This window comes from Diadema antillarum, unplaced genomic scaffold, assembly GCF_040938485.1.
Source record: "Diadema antillarum isolate AM-2024a unplaced genomic scaffold, OU_Dant_1.0 scf00000106, whole genome shotgun sequence".
Lineage (NCBI taxonomy): Eukaryota > Metazoa > Echinodermata > Echinoidea > Diadematoida > Diadematidae > Diadema > Diadema antillarum.
In genome coordinates, this window is record NW_027270995.1 from 412,397 (window position 1) to 428,284 (window position 15,888).

Below are 15,888 nucleotides of genomic sequence, written 5' to 3' on the forward strand. Positions count from 1 at the left end.
TTGCCAGAGATTTATAATGCAAGTCTGGGTAAAATTCAGAGCAAACTTTTTAACAAAGAAGATGGGTGAAATGCATTTTCCTTGTCCTCCTTCCATACATAAAGGTGGTTTCTAATTTGATGGATTTGAGAGTTCCTTTCATTGGGGATAATTCCTATGAAAATTTTTCAAACTCCAAATTAGATCCCCAAATTAATTTAGGGTGGCTCAATAAGATGAGGGCACATGTAGAAGTAAAAGTTTTAAGAGTCTGGCGAGACTGGGCACATCTTCACTCCATGCATGCTTGCTACATTACCTTAGGAAATTTTCAGCTTACCTTGTTTCTGGAAAATCTTTGTCATCTTTATTTTACACTCGACGGAAAACATGATCCGGAATTCATAAATGTTTGCATGATAAACCAACTCTGCAGAGCTAAACTCTGTCTGTTCCTATTGAAAATTGTGCATGCAAAGAACACACACAGGTTTAAGTAATGATCCTTATCTCTCTATTAGTGTGTAATATTTTGTCAGTGTTTTACGTGTGCTTCACAAATAGGTCTCAATTTCAGCAATGGTAAGTTCCGATATGCAAGGAAAATTTGAGGTTAGACCAAAAAAAAAATCCAACTTGTTTGCTTTGACCATGAAATCATCCACTGACGTGTCGTAACCGATAGTCATAATTTTGTCGCCATCTTTACCTGTTCAGCGAATCCTCCTAGAAAGACTGATTCAGTGAGGGATATTAAAGCCAGGTTGTGGTGAGCATTGATTTAATCCACTTATGGCGCCACAAATCAGCTCCTAGAAGCACTGGCTACAGGTGATAACGAGACCTACGACTGCAAGAGTGACAAACACCTGTTGATGTCCAATGTGTGGTATTGCATTGAGTTTTTGGAGTAACCTTGACCTAATGAAGTGTAATACTGTCATAGCAGCAAAAGGCCCTGTCGTATTCACACTAATCGATGCCATATTCCATGCCATAACTTCATTGACAGTTGCACTAATCATTCCGTAAAGTAACATTCCTTTAAAGTGCAAAAGGTAAGCCTGGAAGTCTTAATTTCTCTACATTCTTTTCTTCTTCTGTGAAAGTGCAATCAAATTTTGAATGAACCGTGAATGCATATATGCCATTAGATGACAATGTTATGATTGCTTGGAAGTACATACAAGTGGATTTCCTCATCACACACATTTTACAGTTTAAGAAAATTGAACATTATGTATAAAATGTTTACTAGCAATTCATGAACAATCACAGTATAGCTGCAGTTATCGCCTAGGAAATCAAGCAATGCAAAACGGAATTTGTTTTTTTAATATAATGTTAATTGTGCCTGACACAGTATTTTTTCTCTCTCTTCCACTCAACATCACATCATGCAAAGGGTACTGGAAATAATCGTTTTCAGCCAAACGCAACAGGTCCAGAGAAGATAGTGGAGAATCATTTGAGCATTTACCCAATGCTTTCTTAATACATCAAACAAAAAAAGAATGAACAAAAAGGACTCCCAGCATTGCCCGGTCAGCTAGATGCCCGTTGTGGCCATAACTTTTTTGGCGGTCTGTTCGTCCACTCCACTTGAGAGCCGGTCAGTTCGGCCCAGGTGTGCATCCCACGGTCTTGACTCACTTCCCCCCATCCAATCCTTGTCCACTCACGAGGACGGTGACGAGTGTCCGCTACAGGCTGTCCACAGGTCGTCCGAGTCCACTCCCAAAACAGGAGAACACGCGGGGGAGATCAGGGGGCCAGCAAAGATCCAACGCTGAGCTAGCCGCTGCTGCATTCTTGCACCGAAGGCAACCGTTTGCATAGATCTGAGAGTTCCACTGAGCAAAAGAAAGAGGGGAGATATGGAAGAAGTGAAAGGCAGGTTTAAATATGACTTTACATTTTAACTTCATCCCTACGGAGACTATGCCATTTCTCTTCGATCGTTTCAAGCTACAATGTATATTGAAGAAAACCCTATTTTCATCAGCTTTGGACCATATGTGACCGTGCACCTCAAAACGAACATAAAGTCGCACACACTGATTTTGCGTGAGGACTGAAAATAAGTGAAATGGGTTAACCTAGCCGAACTTGACTTTTTCATATTTTCTGAAAGAGCGGGTCTTCTTTTACATTTTGCTAAAATTTAGTATCATAAAATGGGCAGGAAAGTGTGTTTTTTAGCAGTTTATCTCGAACATTTTTGGCAGAATAGTGTGATTAGGTGTGTCTTTAGAATCCCTTTTTCATTTCTGAAAAACCTTTTCCACACTCTTCACATTCAACTCTAATAACCTTTGAAAGGATAGTGCTACTGCTTTGAAAGTTAGCGTTAATTATGAACAGAATGTGTTAATGAGGCATGCTTAATTTCAGTTTAATCTGATAATCCCTTTATTGTTGTTACTCTGGTGGTTAACTTCCTGTTTTTTGTCCCATTCATCGCACAGCCAGCACAGTTTGGTAAAGATTACGCGCTTGAATAGACACTGTACTTCAGAGCCTCTTTTCTCAGTTCACACTTTTCCTGAGTTTGTGCTTTCTTTCCAATATTTAGATAGGTTAGGAGAGTCCATTTGATTTGAGTTATACATCATTTTAAAGCTTAAAGTCTGCTCTTTCAGAATATGTTCTTAACTAAAAATTCATGTGTGGCGACTTTTTGTTTGTTTTGAGGTGCAGGGTCACATATGTGACCCGCTGCAACATAAGGATCCGAAAGTCGGGGGAGGAAAATTTTCTGACAATGGCATGACATTATTTTCTTACTCTTCTACAAAAATGTCATATATAGCACAACTCATAAAAGTACTCGGTTGCGGAGATATCAATGATTTTATTAGCGCATGTCAAGTGCTTGTGGAAATCAAAGTTTCGAGAAAAACGCCTTCAAAGTTTTCCTTCTGACGCTATTATGATCAAGGGGAGGCAAGACAGTTTTCACGGCTTGACAGTAGAAGGTATACTCCTAGCGACCTCCGCGATGACGACCAATCAGTAATCAGGATGCCATACACTGACCAATGAGATCACTCCTTCGTTGCTAGGGGCGGAGTCTAGCTGCGGCGCTAAATCCAAATCTTCGGACACGTTTCTACTAAGTTGAAAGTCAGAAAATCATAGCCCAGAAAAAAGCTGATTTCTTGCCTTTCCTTTGATCATTTAGCTTAAAATTTCGGCAGATGATAGGCAAAACATTAGACTACAAAATTATGCCAAAAACAGAAATCCGATTGTTTTGACCAATTTTGATGATGTGACTTCAAACTCGATTTTCTTGGCTCAGCCGAGTGACTTTGGGATCCTTTTGCTGTAGCGCGTCACATATTTCAAACTTTGCCTTTGATAGTTCTCATCTCATAAACATCTTCATCCCATTCATTACAAAGTGATAGCAAAGTGAAACAGGCATTGCATTCATGACATTTGACTTTGTATGGAGCTGATTGAAATCTTTCAGACACACTACAGACATGATGTAAGACTGGAATAAGATGGACACTCATGCCGTTTGACAAAATGCACAGTTTGGCTGGCAGGGATAGAAGCGTCAGGTCTGTGTCAATGGGCAAGGGGCACGGTACAGCCTGTATGCAATACTTGTTGGCAACAGGTTCTGATTGCCAAAGGCAAACAGGCAGGTGGCTTTAGAGTATTTCACCTGCAATGAGTTGGAGTAGGACCATGAGTATGAGAAATATAGTGAGAGAAAAACTCACATACAAAATGTACACATGATCTAGATGTGATCCACACATTCTGCAATAAATGGACGTCACGTAGAAGCAACCTCACTGAGATTGTAACCATGTCATCTAAAACAGTTCTTCTCAACCGGTGGGCCAAAAGTGAATGAAAAAAAAAAATCACATTTGATCTATCTGAGTCTTGAAAAAAAGAATTGCAGAAGCTTTAATAAGTGGGCCTCTATTTACTAGAAAACGATGAGAAGCAGTGATTTACAAGTCACAAGATAGAAGTTTTGAGGTCAAGAGATGAGATAATACTTGAGACACGTTCTGCACTTGTAAAAATGTTGCAGAAATAAAGAAAATGAAGAAAGATTCAGAAAAATAGCAGCAATATCACGGTATCAGTTCCAAGGAGCTGCTTGAAATGGATCATAGCTACGAGGTTCAAGGTTGATCTGATAGGAGTCAAATCGCCTATCAAAAATAAAAGATTTTGAAGATCCACGTCACTGCTATATTGTTGGGTCCTGTCATAAGCTTTGTGGGGGCAAAGTCACTGTGGGAAAGCGAGGATTAACTTGCCTAAATCTCTTCCGCGACATCAACATCGACCCCCTCCCCCCACCAAAAAAAAAAAAAAAAAAAAAAAAAGGTGAGTGCTCCCTTCCTCTTTGGTGCGGTCAGCGAACAGGTGAACTACAAACCACAGGCCACCACTAAGACCGGGATCATTGTCTTTGGGAAGTGTGACCTAATGATGTGTTCAGAGCACAAGTCATTGATGTGGCCAAGGCAGGGCTTTGACGGGACTTTGTCGATCGCCATTGACTGGGGTGTGAAGCTTGTACTTAGCCAGCTGGAAGAGGCGTGGCTATGTCTCTGTGTTTTGAGAAAATAGATCAATTTAATACCTAGCGTATATACCATTTACAACACAAAATTTTAGACGTAAAATCCTTAAAAAAATACAAAATAAAATAAAAATGACACATTTTTTATGTGAAATATTTGAGATTTACTTCCGACAGTCACTGAATGCGAAATATCATGGAATTCAAAGGGTGGACAAATGACATTTCCCAAAAAAGCACTTCACCACACTTTGACTGTAGAATAGATCAGTATATTTGCAGGCCAAATCTGGAAGGTCAATATCTTCGTGAGAAGTCCATAGAAAAATACAAATCTTGAATACATTCAGCATGATATTGTGATACATTGGTATACAGTATGATTTTTCAGATCAACCAAGATTAAATAAGTAGAACAAAGTTCATGAAATAAACAAACAAATGGCATCAAATAAAGACAAAGTGAATGATAATATTCACAATATAATTTTTGCTTGAAGATGTGATGGGCAAAGATGCTTATGAATATTCCTACTATGATTACTACAAGTTGTCCTGATGAGAGAATAAAAACTGATGGGGGGGGGGGGGGTTGCGGCAAGTTAGCTTTCTGATACGCTCCCCTGGAGCATGTTCCCATTATGCTCTGTGACCAGATAGGCCCTTGGCAAGCCAAAATGTCAACCCCCGATTTGAGGCAAGATGCCCTGTGACGTAGAGCTAGGCCTCATCATTGACGTTGCGGCAGCCATCGAGTCCGCCAATCAATCAATTTCCAATGACGACATGTTGAACGCAAGCCAGGAAATTTGCTTGTCTTAATAAAACAAAAACGGATGTCCTCAGACCTTTGTCTCAAGTGTGACGTATTTCAGCATTTTACTGGCACACTTCCTTTCAGAGTAATGCAGCCACACCTTCTGCGTAGGGTGACACATTCGAATGAAGTGGTCGAATTGTGGCAAATTCTCTGATGGCGGTTTTGCATGAGCGGGAAGAAATTTATAACGAGTCCCGGCACAATATAATTCAATGGAACACAATCGGAACCACAGAGCAGCCATGGGTGGGAATAGTCTACGTAGTCTATTGAGGAAATGGCGTTATTTGGGGGACTGGAACAAATTTCAGCAAAAGTTCACCCACTTTCGACTCATACCATAATTATGATGCACAAAATATAATGCACACTTTCCTACAATTAATGCAAAACTACAATCACATGATGTCAAATGAAGTCTATGGCATTATCACCATCATCAATATTTGGTCACAAAGTTAGCTCTTTTGACACAGCCTGGTAGCATTTAAGGCTTCTATCAATCCCCAGCCCCCCCCCCCCCCCCCTTTAAAAAAAAAAAAAAAAATCTGATTAGGTTTATCCATTAAAAATAAAGACAAGACCAAGATAAATGAACCTTACATTTGTGTGTTATTGTGTATCCATCTGTTTTCCCTGATTTGTCAATCTTCTACCTTTCTACCTATCTGTCAATCAATTCCTTTCCCGTATTGCTATCTTGCTTGTTCTTGTCCCAAAGCATCAAGAAAAAAAGGAAAATCAGAACCGTCAATCACAGCACAGATATACACGTATTACTGTAAACGTTGATATATTTACATGATTAATTTTTTTGCACTGAATAGCTCAAAGACATATTTGCAGGTTCTTGAATTAGCGCTGCGCAATAATTACTTCCTTGGATATAGAAACTAATGCATACACACATGCGCTCAAATGCATACCTGTATGTAGACCTATTACGTATTGTACTAGGGCACGTCACGCACGTGCACACACACCCACACCCACACACTCATACCACGGAGGCATCACTGATGAAGCACATGATTCATCCTGTTCAAAATGTGCAGAGAAAAATGTGAAGATACTTTTGTAAGTTATAGAATTCGCGCTATTAAAAAATACATGAAAATTAATGTTTTCAACTCAAACATTTGTGCATTTACAGTATAATGTATTAAAATATTAAAGTATGCATTAACATGGCATTCAACCATGCTAACTTCTGTGTCACCTGGAGTTTTCAAATTTGTAAGAACAACAACAAAAAAAAGACTCATCTCCCCTCAAAAATTATCTCAATATTCTAAAACAAGGCAAACAAATGAAAAGGCAAAGCAAAACAACCCAAAACAGAATGGCAAACATGTCCACCTCATTTCAGTTCTGGACAACCCAAAAGTTGAATGAGTTTGAAAGTTTACTTGCCCCACTGGGCACCCTGTGGGATAATTTAATTTGGATCACTGGATTAGATTACTCCCCAGGTAGAACAGTTTACTTCCTGCTTGCATCAGACACTTCTCTCTGTGGGAATTCATTAACAAGGAAGTGCCTGCTAATTGTGCAGTAAAGGGGGTTTTAACACTTACCAGGAACTCGTTGATACTGTAATGGTATTAAAACATGTTTCTATGCCCGATTCATACTATAAATTACTGTGATTTTTCTGTATGAGCTGAATGCAAACTTACATGTGTTACAAAACACATGATTGTCTAAAAAAATGCTGATTGGTCAGTTATATCAAGGGGGAGTTTTCCAGTGAAGCATTGCTCAGTTCTCAGTGCATTCTTGTTATCTAATCATGGTCTCCCCCCCCCCCCCCCCCGACACATACTGTAAAATGAGGAACGTTCGCGTGCATTTTAATTTCGCCAATTTCGCAAGCGCCAAGATTCGCGAAATTAAAATGCACGCAAAATTTCTTGTCGCCACTATATATGCATTGAACGTCAGTTGCAATTCGCGAAAATTTCATGCCACATAAAAGGCTGTCGGCTCCAGTTCGCCAAAAATTTTGTGCCACGAATGTACATGTTTTACAGTAAATGAGGAGATTGGATTTTCACTTTCATCTTGGTGCATGCATAAATGCGTACAATTCAAGACAGAGAGAAGACTGGTTGATTGATACTTAAAGATGTTTCTGACTCTGAGCTGTTGTGTAGAATGACATCAGAGCGGTCTGCAGTAGCCAGGAAGGAGATTCATTTTCTCTGTAACTCAGTAACTCTTAAAGGACAAGTTCACCTTCATATACACGTGGAATGGGTGAATGCAGCAATATTAGAAGAACACATCAGTGAAACTTTGAGAGAAAATCGGACAATCCATTCAAAAGTTATGAATTTTTAAAGTGTCTGCTTAGTCACTGCTGGATGAGAAGATTACTACAGTGTATGATGTCACATGCGTACGACGAAACAAGGAAAATAAAAAGAGAATTTCACAAAACTTAGTTTTTTTAATAAAGTGCACATTTCTTCAACTTGTTACTGATGTATATTAAGGGTAATATTATTCCCCCTGCCTTCTGAAAAAGAGAAGACGAGTATTCTTTTGTTATGCGAGAAAAGTGAAATTTATGTTAATTTTGCTTTCAACTTTCTTTATATCGTTGTACATATGTGGCATCACGAGCTATAGTAGTCTTCTCATCCAGCAGTGACTGAGCAGAAACTTCATAACTTTTGAACCGGTTGTCCAATTTTCCTCAAACTCTCACTGATGTGTTCTACTAATATTGCTGCATTCACTCAATCCACATGTCTATGAAGGTGAACTCGTCCTTTAACATGTTTAGAAACTTGATCTAGAAGTATGATTATCGCTGTAATGTTGAGTTCTTCTCAAGCCCTTCCCATTCTTTGTCCCTGCCTACCAGGGTACTGTAAAACGAGGAATGTTTGCGTGCATTTATAATTTCATGAATTTCACGAGAGCCACGATTCACAAAATTAAAATGCACCCGAAAGTTCTTATTTACACTATATGCACTGAATGTTAGAGGCAACTCGTGAAAATTTCATGCCGTGAAAAAGGCCGTTGGCTCCAATTCGCAAAAACTTCATGCAGCGAAAATATCGTGTTTTACAGTACTCATTTTCAACTACCAGCCATACCATAGATTGGGATTCCCCCTTGATTATTTAAAGGTGCTGTTTACCATTGGGAGCAGTGATTTTAAAAAAAAAAAATGTTTGAGTTATAACATTTGCTGCATATGTGTAGATTACAGTAGTTGTATCACAAAACATCCTACGATATAAAAATTTTGCAATGAAGCCTACAATATAAGGAGATATCACTATTTTTCTGAGTTAACCATGACTGTAGACGGTTTAGTCTAGAAACGTTACTATTTTACCTATTGTTCTCATTTTGTATATTTAACAATTACTCATTATTGATTATACTGATTAACATTTTTACATTTGTTGTTTCTATCCCTAACTCCCATTTTCACATTTTAGAACTATTTTTAGAACTATTTTAGAACTATTCTTTTTTGGGGGGGGTTTTTGTTTCATCTTCAAATAGTAAATAATATGCAGTTCATGGGGTCTGTTATGCTCCATTCTGAGAAAAAGCTATTTTTGCGAACGTGCCCTGCGAATTGTTGAAAAATTACAAATTCATATAGTGGCAAGCTGTTCAGCATAATTATGTGATGTTGCATTTATGCTTCCCAAGTAAATATGGCTAGAGAGAATTGCTGATCGTAAACGTGATCTGCGTTAAAGGGACATTCCAGACGATTTTCATAATTTCACATCATGTAGTACATAAATCGACAACTCCCTGTATACCGTAGATTTGTGGAATTTATTGTGGTTCTTGAGCAGAGAAACAATACTTTGAAAAACCTTAAACAAATTACACTGAACAAGGATGATGACATGGAAGGTTCACATATTTCAGAAATGATAGCAGTGTAATTCCATAACAATACCGCTTGCTTGTGAGTTCACCTGTCTGTAATCTATGCATGCCTTATTCTTTTGTTCTGCTTCCTTGAGCCCCAACTCATGCATTCTTATGGTGACTCTGCCATGTCATCATCCTTGTTCATTAGCAATTTGTTCTATTTTTTGAAAATATTTTTATTCTTCATCCCAATTATCACAAATTCTGAAACTCTGTCCTCAGTATAACTAATTCATAGTTGTACAAATGTAAAAATCTGAGAATCACCCGGACGTCTCCTTTAAGTTTATGCTTCCCCAGTAAATGTGATTAGAGAGAATTGCCCATTGCAAACTCACTTTTTTGTGTTTTGATTTTGCGTTTCAAAACAGTGTTAAATATCAAAGTGAGTCTAGCCTCAACCATGTTTGGCAATATAATCAAGTTTCAAACACTCATTGTCACCATATATGGAATGTAATGTTGTTGTCAATTAACAATAAAAAAAACCAACTTACTACATACTCATCCCTCCCCCCCCCCCCCCCCAAAAAAAAAAGAAATTGTACCTCAGTCTGCAGTATTACACAAACTATATAATACTGGTCATAAAAAAAGCTGATGAGTCAATGTGGTGCATCATACATTTCATATAAAAGTTATGACCAGCTCATGATGAGGTTAATCTAAATATTTTCTTTGCTCCTTTTTATGTGGACATTCGATGATTTTCACAAATATTTTGCTTTCTGTGTTTCTTTGGTGCTGGTTCACATGTAGCAATCCTTCTCATTGCTTTGTTCTACCCTCTACAAATAAAGTACATCAGCCTCCCACACTGAGCTCAACTTTCATATGAATCTCTTGATTAAACCGACTTCTTTATCCTTTCCCGTCTAACATCCAGTCACGCTCATTTACACTATCACTAAAATAGAAATATCTAAACCATTAATCACACAATTTCTCACAAAAAAAAAAAAAAAATAAAAAATTCTCACACCACATGGAAACATGACTCCGGGCTTGTAAACAAGGAAGCTCGTAATCTCCCGAAATTTGCGCCGTCAGGAAATCGCAGCGAACTGTCAGCAAACGAAAATAAAACGGAGCCCTAAGCCCGGCTGATCGCTGACAGAGGAGGGAACCCACCCTCTCAAACAACCGGGAATGGAGGGAGAGCCCTCTGACTCACTCAACAAAAATTTGAAATAGCATTGTGTTTCTTGCTTTTGGGTGTCTATATAAATGACAAGATATTAACTATGTGATGAGTCTCTGGAAAATTATCTGTGGTCCCTGTTAAATTCTCACCCAGAAAATTACTCAACTGCATTGTTGCTTGATATTAAACACATTGCACATTTAAAATGTCAAAGAATTCATTTTTTTTTTTAGAAGACCCAATACGAATATCAAATTTTTTAACATCCCTTCATCAAAATCAAATATTATACTTTGATGATTTTGTGTATAAAAATGGAATGACAACACAGAATCTGTAAAACTGGTTTTATATCTTTGTTCATGAAAACAAGACTACTGATACTATTGTCATGGAATTTTTCACTGAGAACTTATAGTTGTGTAATTCCTTCAAAAGTGTATGTTACCATTTTACATCCTTTCCCCTTTCCCATGGTTTGGCTTGTCAAATTATGTCAGTTCGTCCAAATTTCTGCTTCAGGAACATTTCTCTTGGACAGTAAGCTTCTGCTTTAAGCACCTTCTTTGGGATCCTGTCTTACATATTGTTATCTTATGTTAAGAGGCTTTTTAATTTCTCAAGTTTTCATACAAAATTCCACTCTGACAATTTCACAGTCACTTTCTCACGGTGCTAAATCGTCGAGCTACAACAGTTATTCAATATCATCATTTCACTGTGTCAAATTCATTGACAGTACAAAACTTAAAAAGGAAGTGTAATTCAAGCATAGGAGGATATCTAAACCTTCAGTGAAGTACTCCTCTTCAAAGAGGAAAATATGCATGAATTTCACACAAAAGTTATGATGGTAGGAGTGTCCAGGGAAGCTACTGATGAATGGGATTGTGGAACAAACAGCTCTTAAAACCAAAACACAACACAGAAAACATACAATCAATACACACACAGACACACACACACACAGACACACACACACACACACACACAAAAAAAACCCCACAGTGATAAACATGGCCCTCTTCCCATTCAGTCAATCTAAAGAAACAAAAACAAAGTATTAAACATGAGGAAAGAGTTTCAAAAAGGAAGAACAAAAGAGAGCATGACAAAGCAGAGATGAAAGAATCTTACTGCAAAAGAGAAAACATTGCAAACAAGAAGAACAAGACACTAGAGACACCAACAGCACAAAGGATCAACAAAGGAGAATCTAGCAAGAGAAACTGAAAGTCATTCTTTAAGATGACAAAATTACAGACACTTGAACTATATCATCCCTTTGATGCTAAATACAAAAGCGGCAGAAGAGTTACAAATGACAGGCATTAAAACCCCTGAAGAATTCCTCCTATGAAAAAGTGCAAAGATAACTCTCATTTCCTCAACATGGATAGTAGCAACAACAAGGGCATCACACCAACGGGGAAAAAAATTGTTTGTAATATATATGTGAGTCCGATACATAATTCAAAACATGCATATTTAGAGTTACAGTTCGCATGCTTTTTAGACACCAAAATCAAGTGTCCTTACCAACTGTTAACTCGAGACAACATTCAACACAATAATTGTGTCACAAACTTGATAACCTGTCAATCAATCAAACATTATGCTATGTTTACACCATGTTCCCAGTGGCCACAGCAGCCCCGTTTGCCTGAAACGTAGTGCGCCATGGGCAGGAGAGATATTCTGCTTTTTGTTTTCCCTCCTTAATTTTAATACTAATAGTCTTTATATTCATTTAAGTCCTTCCTCTAAGGCACATTTCAGCTATTAGACACCATTCTCACGGTGTCTGGTCAGGCTAGACTACTCTCATGAAGAGGACTACCAAAGAAACAAGCTAATTTTGGTAGTGTCTGTTTATAAAGAGTTCCTCACAATGAACAATTAATAAAAAGGAATATCTTAAATTCTCCTTACCATGGACTATTATGGTACTGTATTTCAACTCCAATAGGAAAATTCAAGTTATTCTCTACACATTGAAGGATACACACTCATCTCAGAACTATCTAGTTTTATAATACATTATATTTGCTTCACATTCTCATTGTATTGTATATTTGTTGGAAGTACTTTACCCTGTAATGCTGCCATCGTTAGAATCAGAAAGACTGAAGGCAATATTCCACGAGACAGAGGCAGGCATGTATTCTTTCTTAAAGATGAAATTATAAATTAATCCATGCTTAAATGATGTTATGAGCTTGCCCTACCAGAATGTTTTACATTTCCCTTGAAAACAACCAGTACATACAGGTTACAAGTGAACTACTGTTGTCATACCCCACTTTAAAAATACCCTACTCAAATGGGAAATTGAATAAAAATCACCTGCGTCTATCAAACCCTACTTGAAAATACAGGTATATATAATCTCTTTTCCAGTAAATCAAAATCTAGTATGCTTTGAGTAAAATTGCCAAGCAGGCTCCAGTTTCAAATGTTTTTGCCCGAAATTGTGCTGTAGAAATGTGCAGACTGACAGTCCAGGGGGGAGGGGGAGATATCTGGCATTGACAAGCTTTTTTTGGATTGCCCTCTGTCTGGTGTTGGTTATTGATACTTCTGGGGTCAGACAGGGACCAAGTTCCATGCATTCCACACTTTGACATCTATTCTTCTACATTAACAGCGCAAAAACACAGGCCCCCTGCCATGCTTTAGGCCTTTGCATACAAAATGAATTCCTCACCTATTTTTGTCTTTTACATTCCCATCTGTTTTCTTAAATAAAAACAAAACAAAATGGATGAACCAGCCAGTCCCCGCAGGAAATTAAATGACAGCCTCCAACAGACATCTTTGCAATTATTGTTCAAACATGAATGTCAAAATGCCAACTCAAGATGGCTGCTTACAACACTACTAGGACTTATTAGAAATGGTGGAATATGCCCGGTATGGGAGACGATCTACATTGTACAGGTCCCAGGGGCCATCCAAACAGTTTGTAAATATAAATACGTGAGAGTTTAACTCACATGATTTTACGCCTCTGTCTACACTCAATCACAAACCACGATATCTGTCAAAACCTCCAGCTATTTCAAACACGTACAGTGCTGTGTGTCTCAAATGGCACAGATGAACATTTATAGTCCGCAAGAACTCGCACAGGCAGGGCATTAACATGTGGGCACATATCATATTCCTGGATTCATGCTTAGAAGACTCATGAGTAATAGCTGGAGAGCTCTATAGAAAACAGCAAGACGAGGAGCTACTGATACAAAGTTTTGCATCGCAATTCTGTATCCATGTTGGAAAAAGTAATCCAAGTAAGAGTTCTGACACTTGGACAACTTTAGGAATTATTTTAGGATATCAGCATGAGAAGCTCTTATCTCAAAATCATAGGAACATACCTTGGGAAACTGAAAAAGATAAAGCCTGAGTCATACCATATAATTTGAAATAAAGCTCAAGAGAAATAGGTTTTTTAGATCTCTTCTACAAAATGTGCTAGAACCTTTTACCAGTAATCCACTAATATATGATTTGTACTATTCCTGGAAATTAGTTGCATGACAGTGTTCTACACATCAAAGAACAGAAAAGATATGAGCTCATGAAACGAAGGAATTTTAGATCTTCTTTTTTTTTTCTTTTTAGTCTTGTGCTGGTTTGGGATTCTTTTTTGTTTCTCCTCTTGCATACTGTTTTTAGATTGGTGATGAATGGCTCTACTGCAATCCAACAAGCAGATTTCACTCTGCACCTCACTGTCAGCATACAATAAAGTTTATATTTGTGGTTTGATTGGATGAATAGGAGAGCATGTATTTGGGGATTTAAGGACTTCAACTTGACTTTGACCCATTCATACATTTATGCATTGAGTAATTTTCATGGTACCGGTATGGAGAAAAAGTGCAATTTCTGTACTGAATAGTAAATTGTTACCATGTTCATCTGGCCTTAGACCCTAAAATTCATAAGATAATCACTTTCAGGTAGAACATGCATAGATATGCAGTAAGTTTCACGATAAATTGAGCCACTTCCGAGATATGGAGGAAAAAGTTAGTTCAGCACTTTCACTTGATCTTTGACCTTTTGACCTTTGAGGCAATAAAAAAAGAAAAAGAAAAAAAACTCTCCAGAGAATTTCTATTAGGTTACACATGCATACACCAAGTGTAAAAAAAATTTAAAAAAATACTAATCCTGCTGGCATTGCATGAACATGAGGGAAATAGTAAAATTTTGAAGTGTTGCACTTGACCTTTGACCCCTGACCTTTGACCCCATGAACCCTACATTCTCTAGATAATCACTGCCAGTCAGTACATGTATATATACTATGTTCCATGAAGATACCTTGAACAATTTTCCAATTTACAGAGAAAAAAAAGAAGTTTTAATACTTTCACTCGACCTTTTGACCTTTGACCTTTGACCTCATGACCCAAACTTTCACCAGAGAATCTAAATTGGGTAATACATGTATACACTAAGTTTCAAGAAAATATCTTCAGGCTTTGCATAGATATGGTGGAAATAGTGAAATTTTATGTATTTGACCTTGACCTTTTGACCTTTGACCTTGAGCACGTGCACCCAAAAGTTGATAGGCACAACTCCACCCCCTAATACATATACATGCCAAGTTTCATTAGGATACCTCAACAGCTTTTGATAGTTACCTTGTCCACAAAATTCATTACGGACGGACGGAAAGACGGACGGACGGACGGAAGGAAGGACGGACGGACGGACGGAAGGACGGACGGACGGACAACCCGAAAACAAAAAATCAATGCAAATACTATGTCTGTTTGAATATCACACTACACATTGTGCTTCATGAGTAAGCTCAAACTTCTATAGCACATGACTGCTAGAGGCATATACTGGTGGCCCTGGTACAAAAGTATGATACAACCCATGACCACGTAGCAAATGTTGTGATATGTCAGCTCAACCAAGAAGCTTTTTCTTTGTTCTCTGACACTGCCAAAGATGACTCTAGGATTTAATCTTATTAAATGGGATATCATCTTTATGGTCAGTTACATGTATGAGAGTACTGGTCATCCTTTGAGTCACTGGAAACCTTCGGCCAAAGACCTGGATCATTCTGTCATCAAATGCTGGTATCATGTTAATGATGAATGTTTGTACACCTGCTCTCTCTGCTCTCGGTCACTCACCTTCCAAAACTTCACCATCACATACAATGTATGCCAAGGAACAAACTACTTTAGATTGTAAAAATTTATATCTTCATCTCCATGTATCATGCATTTACTGTGTGCATATGAATCAATTATGGCAAATCTGACTCAAATTTGACATTCACTTAATACTGTAATAGTGGAAATTTTTGTACATTTGTGACAACATGAGTCTAGCAAAAAAATAGTACATTATTAATTTTTTTGCTCGGTGTATGATTTATATACTACTACAATTGTATTTCACATTTTGGTTCTGTGGAATTAAGAACATGTG

The 15,888-nt window shown here is 37.8% G+C and overlaps 1 protein-coding gene across 1 annotated transcript in view; it reads right to left on the minus strand.

Moving 5' to 3' along the window:
- Positions 1 to 325: 325 nt before the first annotated feature.
- LOC139719175 (uncharacterized) overlaps positions 326 to 15,888 on the minus strand; it is a 68,529-nt gene continuing 52,966 nt past the window's right edge. The window contains exon 4 of the mRNA XM_071630607.1: positions 326 to 1,832. The gene's annotated coding sequence lies outside the window, so the exon portion shown is untranslated. The remainder of the gene's footprint in view (positions 1,833 to 15,888) is intronic.